The 12,125-nt window shown below is 37.0% G+C and overlaps 1 pseudogene; it reads left to right on the forward strand.

Annotated features, from left to right (window-relative positions):
- The first annotated feature begins 2,719 nt into the window (after positions 1-2,719).
- Positions 2,720-9,661, forward strand: LOC143690699 (heat shock factor 2-binding protein pseudogene; annotated as a pseudogene).
- The last annotated feature ends 2,464 nt before the right edge of the window (positions 9,662-12,125 follow it).

Below are 12,125 nucleotides of genomic sequence, written 5' to 3' on the forward strand. Positions count from 1 at the left end.
TGGGAGTATTAAGAACAAATGGAGAAACAAAAATAAAACAGAACATGTTTTGAAGAAATATTTCAAGGGAAGGAAGCCACACCTTTGAAGGCTTAGAGGAAATGCAGACTATGAAAATGATTTACTATAAGAAGCTAAAGAAAATTTAGGAAAAGAATGTCACTATGACTTAAAAAGACTTAGCCCCTTTTCCCATGTTCCTATTTCATAGGAACTGAGAGCCAAAATGGAATTATATACAAATACGAATTTGAAATGTAAAAAGCAATTTGGGTGAAAGGAAGAAGGATATTAAAGATATAAAAAGATACAAAAGAATCTAAAATTTAAAAAGTATATACAGGCTTTAATATCCCCTAATAAAAATCTATTATATCAGTAGGATAAATACTAAAATTTGTGAAATACTGTATAGATTCCAAAAAGGCTTTTGTTTTTTTTTTTAGTCCCTGAATAAAAGTGTCAGAAATATTGGGATATATATTTGTTAAAATACGATTTTTAAAAAATGAATTATATGTCAATGTCCCCCCCCCTTCTACTTCTACAGCTTCCTGTGCTTGCTTGTTTGTTTTTCTCCCATGGGCAGGCACTGGGAAATGAACCTGGGTCTCCCGCATGGCAGTAGAGAACTCTGCCACTGAGCGAGCCACCACCGCTCTGCAAATATTTTTGCAATTTTTATTTCATATATTACTGTTACAGAATTTCTTTAATTACATGGTAATTCTTGGGTCCTCCCTCATATGTAAGAGAAAGGCATGAACCCTTCTTGCAAACCACATGCCTAAGTAGGTTTGTCAACTAGTGGCCTTTCCTATAGAGTGCTCGATGGGCTGTTGTCTGAAATGTCTCAGTAACTGCTTTCCAGGACTGTTCAATTTCACCGAGAGGAACCTTCCGTTCTTTTGCCAAAGTAGGCAGACAGGAGCAGGGGAACGAGAGGGCTGGTGAACACCTAGTTAACCCTGTTTTCAGAGACTGACTGAAGAAAAATGCCCAAGTTTCTCACATTTAAAAAAACCTTTCTGTTTTCAGTATTATTCTCTCCCTGATTCCAAATTACTGTGGCTCAACTTCTCCAGAGAATAACTATCCACTCCTCAGCTGGGGCAAGGGGTGGGATGTATGAGTGGTGAGCATTTGTCCAGCACCAGGAAATTAGAAAAATTAGATGTCACTGTTACTAGTTTGCTAGCTGCCGGAATGCAATATACCAGAAACAGAATGGCTTTTAAAAGGGGGAATTTAATTTAATAAGTTGCTAGTTTACAGTTCTAAGGCCGAGAGCTCCCTCTTTGCAACAGTTTGAATTTCAGGTTTATCAAGCCTGCTATTGCTTACATTTGGCAATCTGTTGTCCACTTTCAAATTTTGTTGCTTCATTAACAAATCAAGGTTAATGAAGTTACAGTCACATCAAGAGTGGAGTGATGTGTAAGCATAGAGGGGAGCACTTTGAAAAAAACACCATTCCCTTGGTGACTGCAGCTGCTCCTGTTAGTCTAGGAAACAATGAACTTATATATCATAAAAATATGTCTCAGGGAATTACACCCTGTTGACATTGTAAGGAAGTAGTGTCAACTTGGATTTTCCTTAAATGTCTGTGAAAACAGTGTAAAATCAAATCATAGATACTATAATAATGTTTACAGATTCCTCTAGAAAGTAGAAACAAATTAGATGAATGTATAAAAGAACACATAAATATCAATTTAACCACATATGCATATCACTTATAACCTTAATTTTATAATCCAGTTTATGGTTGCCTAAGTAATTATTTAAAATCTTTGGAAAAATATTACATCTGAGAAAATTATTCTTCCATAGTAAATTATTGGGAAAAATACTGGAGCAAGTGAATATAAAAGAACAGTTAGAAATTTTAAAATAATAATCTAGTTAAAAAGCACAGTAATATACATTTAAAATTATATTGGAAAGGGTTTTAATATAAATCAGGCAGCTGAAATGTGATTTTTAGCTATAGGAAGCAATAACAACTGAATTCATTATTTTCATTAGAATTTTTTCTTTTTTTTAAAATTATTTAGATTTATAAAGCAAATTATTATGAATGAAAACAGATATCTTGAAAAGGGATATTTCCACTGTATTATTTATTTTTGGAGATAAAATTAATCAAAGAATATTCACAGAGAAATATCATTTACAGCACAAAAATCATTGATGCATAGATATGTTTGAATGTTTTAGCTTGCAAGTTTTTGTGTGTGAGGGGGAAATTCTCTTCTTCATTAAATCACTCTATTCTTACTAAAACCATGAAAAGTCCTCATTTATTAGTAAAAATATAAGGCAGCTTATAGGACAGGCTTAATAGTTATGTTGCAATATTCCAAAAGGAGATTAATTAAATCTTAAATAGTCTGAAAGTTTGAAAATGTCTAAGACATGTCTCTCAAGTTAGATCAATGATTTTCTGCTTCACTTCTAATTAAACAAGGAGAAAAAAAGAGGTAGCAGATAAAAAACTCACTACCTACTTATTTAAAATATTTAGCATCCAAACAGTAATTGCAGAAAGGGGACCATCTATGATAAGACAATATCAAGTATCTTCTACAAGCACATCATCATCAATAGATAATTGAGCAGGAACATGGCTCATTCATCATGCTTTAAATAGATGAAGGCCGTGAAAATGGAAGTGTCAATTAGAAGAGGAGGTATTAGAACACAGGTGATTAACATGACGGTTGCATTGACGGTGTACGTAAAAGGAACTTTCACGTTTTTTAGTAGGGTGGATGGTGGTGAGATTAGAAAGAATAATCCTAGGGTGAAAATTACAGAACAATCATGCACATAATACAGGTTCCCATTCACTTCCCTATAGCTAACAATGTGAACTGGTGTGGAACATTCGTTACATTTGATGATAGCACATTTGTATAATTGTACTGTTAACTATAGTCCATGGTTTAACTTACCATTCACTGTGTAGTGTAGTTCCATGGATTTTCTAAAGATTTTTATTCTGTTACCATATATACAATCTAACATTTCTTCTTTTAATCACATTCAGATATACAGTTCAGTACTGTTTCTACGTTTACAATGTTGTGCTATCATCACCACCACCCATTACCAAAACACTTAATCGCTACCTAGCACTGCTTCGTACTCTATGTGTCTTATCAATACTCTTCTGAATCTGCCCATTGGAAAGGATTCAGCGAATATGGGATATAGCTGCTCTAAGGAAAACTGAAATTACAAATTGTGGAAGAAGACTTCCACTTCAGATAAGTTATCTCATCTGAAGAGAAACTAAAAATACTCAGTCATCAGATTTAAACTACTTTTAATTACATTGGCAAAAACACCACTATTTCTCAAAAAAACTGAAACCAAGTGCTTTTTATTAAAAATCTCAGATCATATAAAAGATTTTAGCTCAAATTATATGTCACAAAATGAATCTTTATGTGCTCCAATGATGTTTTGAACTTGCAGAAGTTCAAAACAGATGTGCTTGGCATAGGAACTTTAATTTACAAACTCAAGCATATAAGAGATATCACAATTTAATATCAGGTTAAATTTTTAAAAATTTAATTCACAACATATGTCTTAAGCTAAAGTCATTTTAACACACACATACATAATGATACATTTTATAAAAAAATTATTAATAGACTATGGGATCTCCTACCCAGGTCAAAGATACATACCTTCTGGATTCCTCTCCCTCCACTGAAGGAACCATTATCTGGAATTTTTTAAAATTATTCTTCCTCTGTTTTTCTTTATATTTTCATGTCAATTTTATGTATCTACAAAATCTATAGTATTTTATGTAGCTACAAAATTTTATGTATCTACAATTTTATGTATCTACAAAATCTATAGTTAATTTGGCAAGTGTTTGAAATTTATATGAAAAATTTCAAAATTTCATATATGAATTTATATGAAAAATTCATATGAAAATTTATATATATTTATATGAATTTATAAATATGAATTTATTTTATTGTTTGCATTCTATAATTTTTATTCACTCAATATTATGTTTATGAGATTCATGGATAATGATATGCAGCTGTGAACCATTCAATTTTATTACTATAGAGTATTTCGTTGAATGAAGATTATGAATGTAACATAAATATTTGTCTATTCTTCTGTTGGTATACCTTTCATATACCTTTAGATTTCACTTCCTATACGTGGTATTCCTATACAAGCATCCTGATGCACATGTGCAACAGTATTAATAGAAAATTATCCAGCTAAGAAAACTTCTAAAGGGTAGCAGGGGAAATCTGGGATCGGAAATGTTCAGCCACACAGTAAGAATATTTTCAATTTTACTCCTTGTTACTAAAGTTCCAAAGAGTTTGTACCAATTTATAGTTCTGACAGCAGTGTAGAATCTTATATATTGCCCTAGGTGTTCTTTAGGATTGGCTGGAATGGTCCTGGTTGGAGGTTGGCAGGTAATGATAGGTAGCAAGGTCTAACAGAAGCTTGTGCAAGAACAACCTCCAGAGTAGCCTCTCAACTCGATCTGAATTCTCTTTGCCACTGCTACTTCATTAGTTACACTTCTTTTCCCCGTTTTGGGAATTGTTGATTCCATGGTACCAGGAGTGGATTCATCCCTGGGATTCATCTCCTATGTCATCAGGGAGATAAGACTTGGGAATATTTTTTGCCATTATTTCCTTGAATATACTTTCTGCCTCTTCTCCCTTCTCTTTTCCTTCCGGGAAACCCATTTCATGTATGTTTTGAGTTCCATGTTATCATTCAATTCCCAGAGATGCTGCTCAAATTTTTCCATTCTTATCTCTATGTACTTTTTTTCTCATTTTTATTTCAGATGTCCTATCTTACAGGGAGATTTTCACCCCTGCGTGTCATGACCCACATAGCGGGGAGGACAATGAATTTCGCTTGCAGAGTTGGGCTTAGTGAGAGTGAGGCCACATCTGAGCAACAAAAAGAGGTCCTCCAGAAGTAACTTAGGCATACCTATAGGTAGGCTAAGCTTCTTTGCTACCTACATAAGCATCATGAGAGTAAGCCTCAAGATCAAGGAAGTGGCCTATTCACTTGGGTGTCCCTATGGTTTGACACAGTATTGGTGATTTCCTGATGGTAAAGTTTAAGAGTTCTATGTTTTTTCTCCCATCCCTCAAAGGACTTTGCCATTACTTTTTGATTACGTGCTTAATATACTCTAGGATGTATCCAGGTATTGCATTAAGCTATACAAGTCTTCATATTCATGAGCAGGGAATGTCTTTCCACCTATTTAGATCTTCTTTGATTTCTCTTAGCAATGTTATGTCATTTTCTGTGTACAAGACCTTTACATCCCTAGTTAAGTTCATTCCTAAGTACTTGATTCTTCTAGTTGTTATTTTGAATGAATTTTTTTCCTTAATTGACTTCATAGTTATGTCATTGCTTGTGCATAGAAACATTACTGATTTTTGCACATTAATTTGATATCCCACCACCTTGCTAAATTTGTTTATTAGTTCAAGTAATTTTGCTGTAGATTTCTCAGGATTTTCCAGGTATAGTATCATGTCATCTGCAAATAATGGAAGTTTTACTTCTTCCTTTCCAATTTAGATGACTTTTATTTCTTTGTCCTGCCTGAGTGCTCTAGCTAGAACTTCTAACAAATGTTGAATAATTGTGGTAACAATGGGCATCCTTGTCTCATTCCTGATCTTAGGGGGAAATCTTTCTGTCTTTCTCCATTGAGTATGATGATGGCTGTCAGTTTTTCATATATTCCCTTTGTTCTATTGAGGTTGTTTCCATATTGATTCTTATCTTTTGGAGTATTTTTATCAGAAAAGGATGCTGAATTTTGTCAAATGCTTTTTCAGCATCAATCGAGATGATGCTCTTTCCCTTTCAACTTGTTAATATGCTGTATTACATCTTGTGTTGAACCATCCTTGTATTCCTGATACAAACCCCATTTGGTCATAGTGTATAATTCTTTAAATGTGTAATTGGATCGATTTGCTATTATTTTGTTGAGAATTTTTTCATTTAAATTCATTAGGGAGATTGGCCTACAGTCTTCCTTTCTTATGGCATCTTTATCCAATAGGGTATTAAAACGATATTAGAAAAAAAAAGGTGGGGGGGGTAGGCCACGGTGGCTCAGCAGCAGAGTTCTCACCTACCATGCCAGAGACCTGGGTTTGATTCCAACACCTGCCCATGCCAAAAAAAAAAACAAACAAACAAACAAAAAAACAACATTAGCATCATAAAATGAGTTAGGTAGAGTTCCTTCTTCCTCAATTGTTTGGAAAAGTTTGAGCAGGATTGGTGTTAATTCTTTCAGGAATGTTTGATAAAATTCCCCTGTGATCCCATCTGGCCCTGGGCTTTCTTTATAGGAATTTTTTCTTTTGGGGTGGGGGCAGATCATGACCTGGTAATCAAATCCAGGTCTCCTTCATGGAAGGCAGGCATGCTAACCACTGAACAACCCATGGGCCTTGTAGGAAGATTTTTGATGATTGATGCAATCTCTTTGTTTGTTGGGATCTTCTATTTCTTTCTGAATCAGTGTAGCTTCTTTGTGTGTTTCCAGGAATTTGTCCATTTCATCTAAGTTGTCTAGTTTGTTGGCATGCAGATGTTCATGGTATCTTCTTTTTTTTTTTTGTATTCACCAGCAGGATCATATTTAATACATTTGCATTATTCCAGAAAATGAAATTAAAAGGTAAAAGAAAACCCCAAATATCTCATAACATATTATCCCTCCCTCTTACTGACCACTAGTATTGCAAACAATGGTACTCCAGGCACCATGGGTTCCTGTATGGAATGGGGCAAGGCTGTGGGATCAAGATGTCCAATTTTATTGAGCAACAAATGTATCAGAACTGTGCCATGTCACCCTGTTCCCAATGTGGCAAGGGATTTCACAAATTCTAGTCCACAGCATCCTGACATACAGGAACTGGGCTGACCAGACACTACTAGACTCAAGGGTGGGGAGTAAGTGCAAATAGGCACAGTCAAGTGAGTTTCTCACTATAGTTTCCATGGTATCTTCTTATGATTGCTTTTATTGCTTCAGGGTTTGTGGTAACACACCCATTCTCAATTCTCATTTTGCTTATTTGCATCCTCTCTCTTTTTTTTTCTTTGTCAGTCTTGCTAGTGGCCATAAAGTTTATTGATTTTCTCAAAGAACCAACTTTTGGTCTTATTGATTCTTTCTATTGTTCTTTTGTTTTCCCATTCAGGTAACTATGCTTGAATTTTTTTTATTTCTCTTCTTCTATTTGCTTTGGGATTGGTTTGCAGTTATTTCTCAAGTTCCTGCAGGTGAGCAACTAAGTCTTTGATTTTTGTTCTTTCTTATTTTTTAATATAGATGTTTAGGGCAATGTATTTCCCTCTCAGCACAGCCTTTGCTGCTTCCCATAAGTTATGATAAATCATGTTCTCATTTTCATTCATCTCCAGATAGCACTGATTTCTCTAGCAATTTCTTCTTTGACCCATTGGTTGTTTAAGATTGTGTTATTTAATCTTCATATATTTGTGAATGTTCTCATTCTCTGGTGGTTACTGAGGTCCAGCTTCATTCCATTGTGTTGAGAGAAAATGCTTTGAATAATTTCAAAGTTTTAAAATTTATAAAGATCTGTTTTGTGCCCCAGTATGTGATCTATCCTGGGGAATGTTCCATAAGCACAAGAGAAGAATGTGTATCCTTGTGTGTTGGGGTGCAATGATCTGTACGTCTTTTAGGTCTAATTCACTTATCAAGTTGTTTAACTTCTCTGTTTCCTTATTTTTCTTCTGTCTGGCTGTTTTATCTACAGAGGAGTGTGGTGTAATGAAGTCTCCTACTATTATTGATGAAGCATCTATTGCTCCTTTCAGTTTTGCCAATGTCTGTCTCATGTACTTTGGAGCTCCTTGATCAGGAGCATATATATTTGTTTGTTATATCTTCTTGGTGAATTATCCCTTTAATATATAGTGTCTTTCTTTGTCTCTTATAATGTCTTTACATTTAAATTCTAATTTGTCTGATGTTATTATAGCTACTCCTGCTTTCTTTCGGTTACAATTTGCATGGAAAATCTTTTTCCATCCTTTCACTTTCAATCTATCTATATCCTTGTGTCTAAAATGAGTCTCTTAAAAGCAGCATATAGCTGGATTGTATTTCTTAATCCATTCTGCCAATCTGTATCTTTTAATTGGTAAATTTAGTCCATTAATATTCAAAGCTACTACTGAAAAGGTGTTTTTTGAATCCACTATCTTATCATTTTTATTTTATGTGTCAGCTCTATATATTCTTTTCCCTCTTTCTTTTTTTATCCTTTAAGTTATCCTTATCACTAACTATCATCATATTCTCTAAATTCCATGCTCAACCAGGAAAACTGGATTTTCACCACTGGCTTCTGCTAGGTTAGTCTACAAATCCTTGGTTTCACCCAGATGTCTACTGATTTAGCTTTGGCCCACCCTAAAGGACACCAAGTATACATTCTAAGTATGCCTTTATTCAGCATCCTTCCAGCCATCCAGTTGCCCAATTGCTTGGTTCTCTCTGTTTAATGACTGAGTTATTTCTCCATCTTCAATTTACTTATCAAATGTGATCCTTTGGTGAATACTTAGGAAGTTCAGACGGTGAATTCATGTTAAGTGAAAAATGAAAGCTAGAGAAAATGGCGCCACTCAGGTACACTGAACAGAGGCCACCGTGACCTTGGGCAAAGCGCGTGGAGGAAGCCTGCAGGTATATAGGAACTAAAGAAGAATACGTTAAAATAACAAAGAAGGACCTGGAAGGGTTGAAACTGCAAATATGGGAATTCTTACCCAGAATACTAAATGGAGAGTTACTGAAGAGCTTCCAGAAATTAAAGATTGTAGAAAATTCTGGAAAGGAAAGAGCAAGAATTACAGCAGTAGAGAATGGATTGTGAGCACTTTAAAACTCGCCTGGAAACTGTGCAAGCAGATAGCTACAGCTTGTACCCTTCTGTGGGGTGTCTCTAGTAGCAAGGACATCTTCAAAGCCATCCTGGGAGGAGATAAAGCTTTGAAGTATTTCAGCCTCACCGGTCTATTTTAAATAATGGAGAGTTTTGTGAAGTCGCTAGATGGGGATGTAAAGGAGCAGGATTCTGAGGAAAATTAGTTTGTTTTTTGCTTTGTCTGGATTTGCGACAATTGTTGTCTCCATCACCTGGGGCAGTGAGTTCTTAGTTAACTCAAGCCCTGCGCTCCTGGGCATGATTTTGCAGCTTCTGGGGGTACTTGAAACCAGAACCAGTGCACCAGCCTCAGAGTGCTAATGCTGATGTCTCTGTTCAATGTAGCATCAATTTGAAAGGCTTGAAGTACATCAGCAAGAGTCCAGGATTCATCCCTTTGCTGTGGTGGCTTCTAAGGGACCCGGAGGCAGAAGTCTGTCGCCATGCGTTGCGACTAGTCCAGTCCGTGGTTCTGGAGCCAGAAGTCTTTTCCAAGTTGGCATCTGAATTTGGAGTTCCTTGTCCTGCAGTGCATCCTGGCCATGGCTAAGGCAACCCAGGAGCTCTTGGAACACGCGCTCGTGTTGCGGAGCGCGACGTCTAGGGGCGCTCGCACCCAGGGGTGTTGGTGAAACTTTCTCTTCTCCATTTCCCTAGTTCTGTATTTTGAAAACCATTACTGAGTAGAGATGCCAACGTGTGATGACTGACTGGTGACGGGCTGAATCGAGGCATAAACTTCCTCTTGGAGCTACAAGAATAGCTGGTTAATGTTGCTGAAGGGGAGCCTGAGGAACACTCCTTCCTTCCTGGCCGGCCTCCATCTCTACCATAGCCAGAAGAGGGCCTTCTCGGAGCGGCTCTTGCAGCTTGGTAGATTCCCATGACCTTAATTTCATCCGTGAAAATAGGAGATTCAATAACCATCTGCTCCATTAGTCAGTGCTTTCCTGAGACACCTGTCTTTGAAAAACAATTCATTCTCTCTCTAGTAATAATCCCCCCGCTACACACACACACACACACACACACACACACACACACACGTACAATGCACATTTACCTTCATAACCTTTTGGTGAGCCTGCTATTTCAGCTGACATTGGACATTTTAATGCCTCTTCTGTTTCTGAATAAAGAGTCAGAGTCATCCATGTGTTACAAATATGGTTTCTGAAATACTATAAACTTGGTGTGTGGAAGCTGGACTTCTGTACATTGCAATTCATATACTTATTGGTATAAAAACTCCCTTTGGCTATCATCAGCTTAGAAGTCCAGTTTTTCTTATAACAAGCGCTGAGCACATCCTGGCAGATCAGAATGCGTATGTTGGTGAACTTCTTGCCGTGACATTTCCACCCCCCTTCTTGCCCACGGATGTGTGCACACTAGCCTCTGCCCCCATGTCTGTCCGTCCCACCTGCTGTACGGTCATACCGTCAAGCCGTGGGAGAGTGAGAGTGGCCTTTTACTTGCATGGACGGCCACAAAACACTGCGGCCCCTCGGGCACCGGTGTTGCTCCCGCCGCAGGACACCAGCGCCGTGGAGGTTGGAGCGTCCTAAGTACACAGAGTCAGCCCGGGTGACGCATGGGGGCTGCCTGCACACACCTACTCGGTGTGTGGCCTTTTAGAATGACTTTGCTTTCCTTTTCCGGAGATCTTGACAGCAGCGTGCATGTTATGGCTGACGCTGGATGCAGCTGCTGAGAGGAAGATGCAGTTGCTTGAATTTCATGAGCCCACACTCTGTGAAATATTAGTTCGGCAGAGCCAGAGCGATGTTATAGGCAGCTTAACATTCTTGAGGCAGAAATTGGTCCATCCCTGCTGTGCAATTCCTGTAAGTCTCAATGATTGGTGAATAAAATTGCGGATGTTGTGTTTTTATATATTCTTAGAAAAAAATTTAAGCCTAATTAAGTGCATATATATATATATATATATGCACACACCTATACACATATATACACAATGCTTTGTAGAGGTTTCTGTCTTAATTTTGTATTTTTATACCATTTTAAACTTACATAAAAGTTGTTAAAATAGTACAAAGAACTCCCATATACCTTTCACCCAAATTTTCCAATTCTTAATATCGACATATTTGCCTTATTGTTCTCTCTAAATGTGTTTTTACATATTATTTTCCTGAACCATTTGATATTAGGATGCAGTCCTCATGCTCCTTGCCCCATAATTCATCAGTGTGCTTTTCCTATGAGCATTACAATAATCAAATTCAGGAATTTTAATATGTATAATATTTTTATCTAAGCTGAAGTTCATTCATGTGTCATCAGTAGTTCTAATGGTGTCCTTCCTGGCAGATTTTTCCAATACTGGAACTATATCAGGGGTCCTCAAGACCATCCTCAGCTTCCAAGTTTTGTTAGAGGGATTCAAAAGATACTAGAAGAGCTGTTAATATGCACTTATGGTTTGTTATAGCAAAATGATACAGTTTTAATTCAACAAAGGCATATGTTCCAAATGCATATGGAACAAAGCCCAGGAGCAACCTCAGTACAGGCTTCTAGGTCTCATCTCTCAGTAAAATTGCACGAGGACACGCTTAATTCTCCCAGCTATGAGTTATGACAAGGTGCATGAAGTACTGCAAACCAGGAAAGCTTACCTGAGCTTTAATGTCCAGGGTTTTGTTGGGGGTGAGTCATGTAAAGATACAGCATCTGCCTGACAATTCACTTCTCAAATTCCAGCCCCTCTACCCCAAGCAAAAACAAACATTCATCATCTATCACACCGTTAAGTCAAATTTATGTGGTCAAACTGACACAACATAGCCAAAGGCTCAAGTATACAGAAACAGTATTATCAGGAAGAATATTCCAAGTGCTTGAAGGTTATTTCCCAGAAGCAGGCCAAGGGCCAGTCCTGAAGATGGTCTTGCCTTGGAATGCGCAGAGTTTGGCAACCCAGACCTATTGAGCTAGTCCTTTCCTGTCCAGGAACTGATCCAGTATCATGCATCACATTGAGTTGCCATGCATTTTTTGTATTTTTAAATCTTTGAGCAGTTCTTTAACCTTTATTTTTTTGTGATCTTGTCTCTTTTGAAGACCATAGAC

This window comes from Tamandua tetradactyla, chromosome 7 (genome assembly GCF_023851605.1).
Source record: "Tamandua tetradactyla isolate mTamTet1 chromosome 7, mTamTet1.pri, whole genome shotgun sequence".
In the NCBI taxonomy this organism is placed as follows: domain Eukaryota; kingdom Metazoa; phylum Chordata; class Mammalia; order Pilosa; family Myrmecophagidae; genus Tamandua; species Tamandua tetradactyla.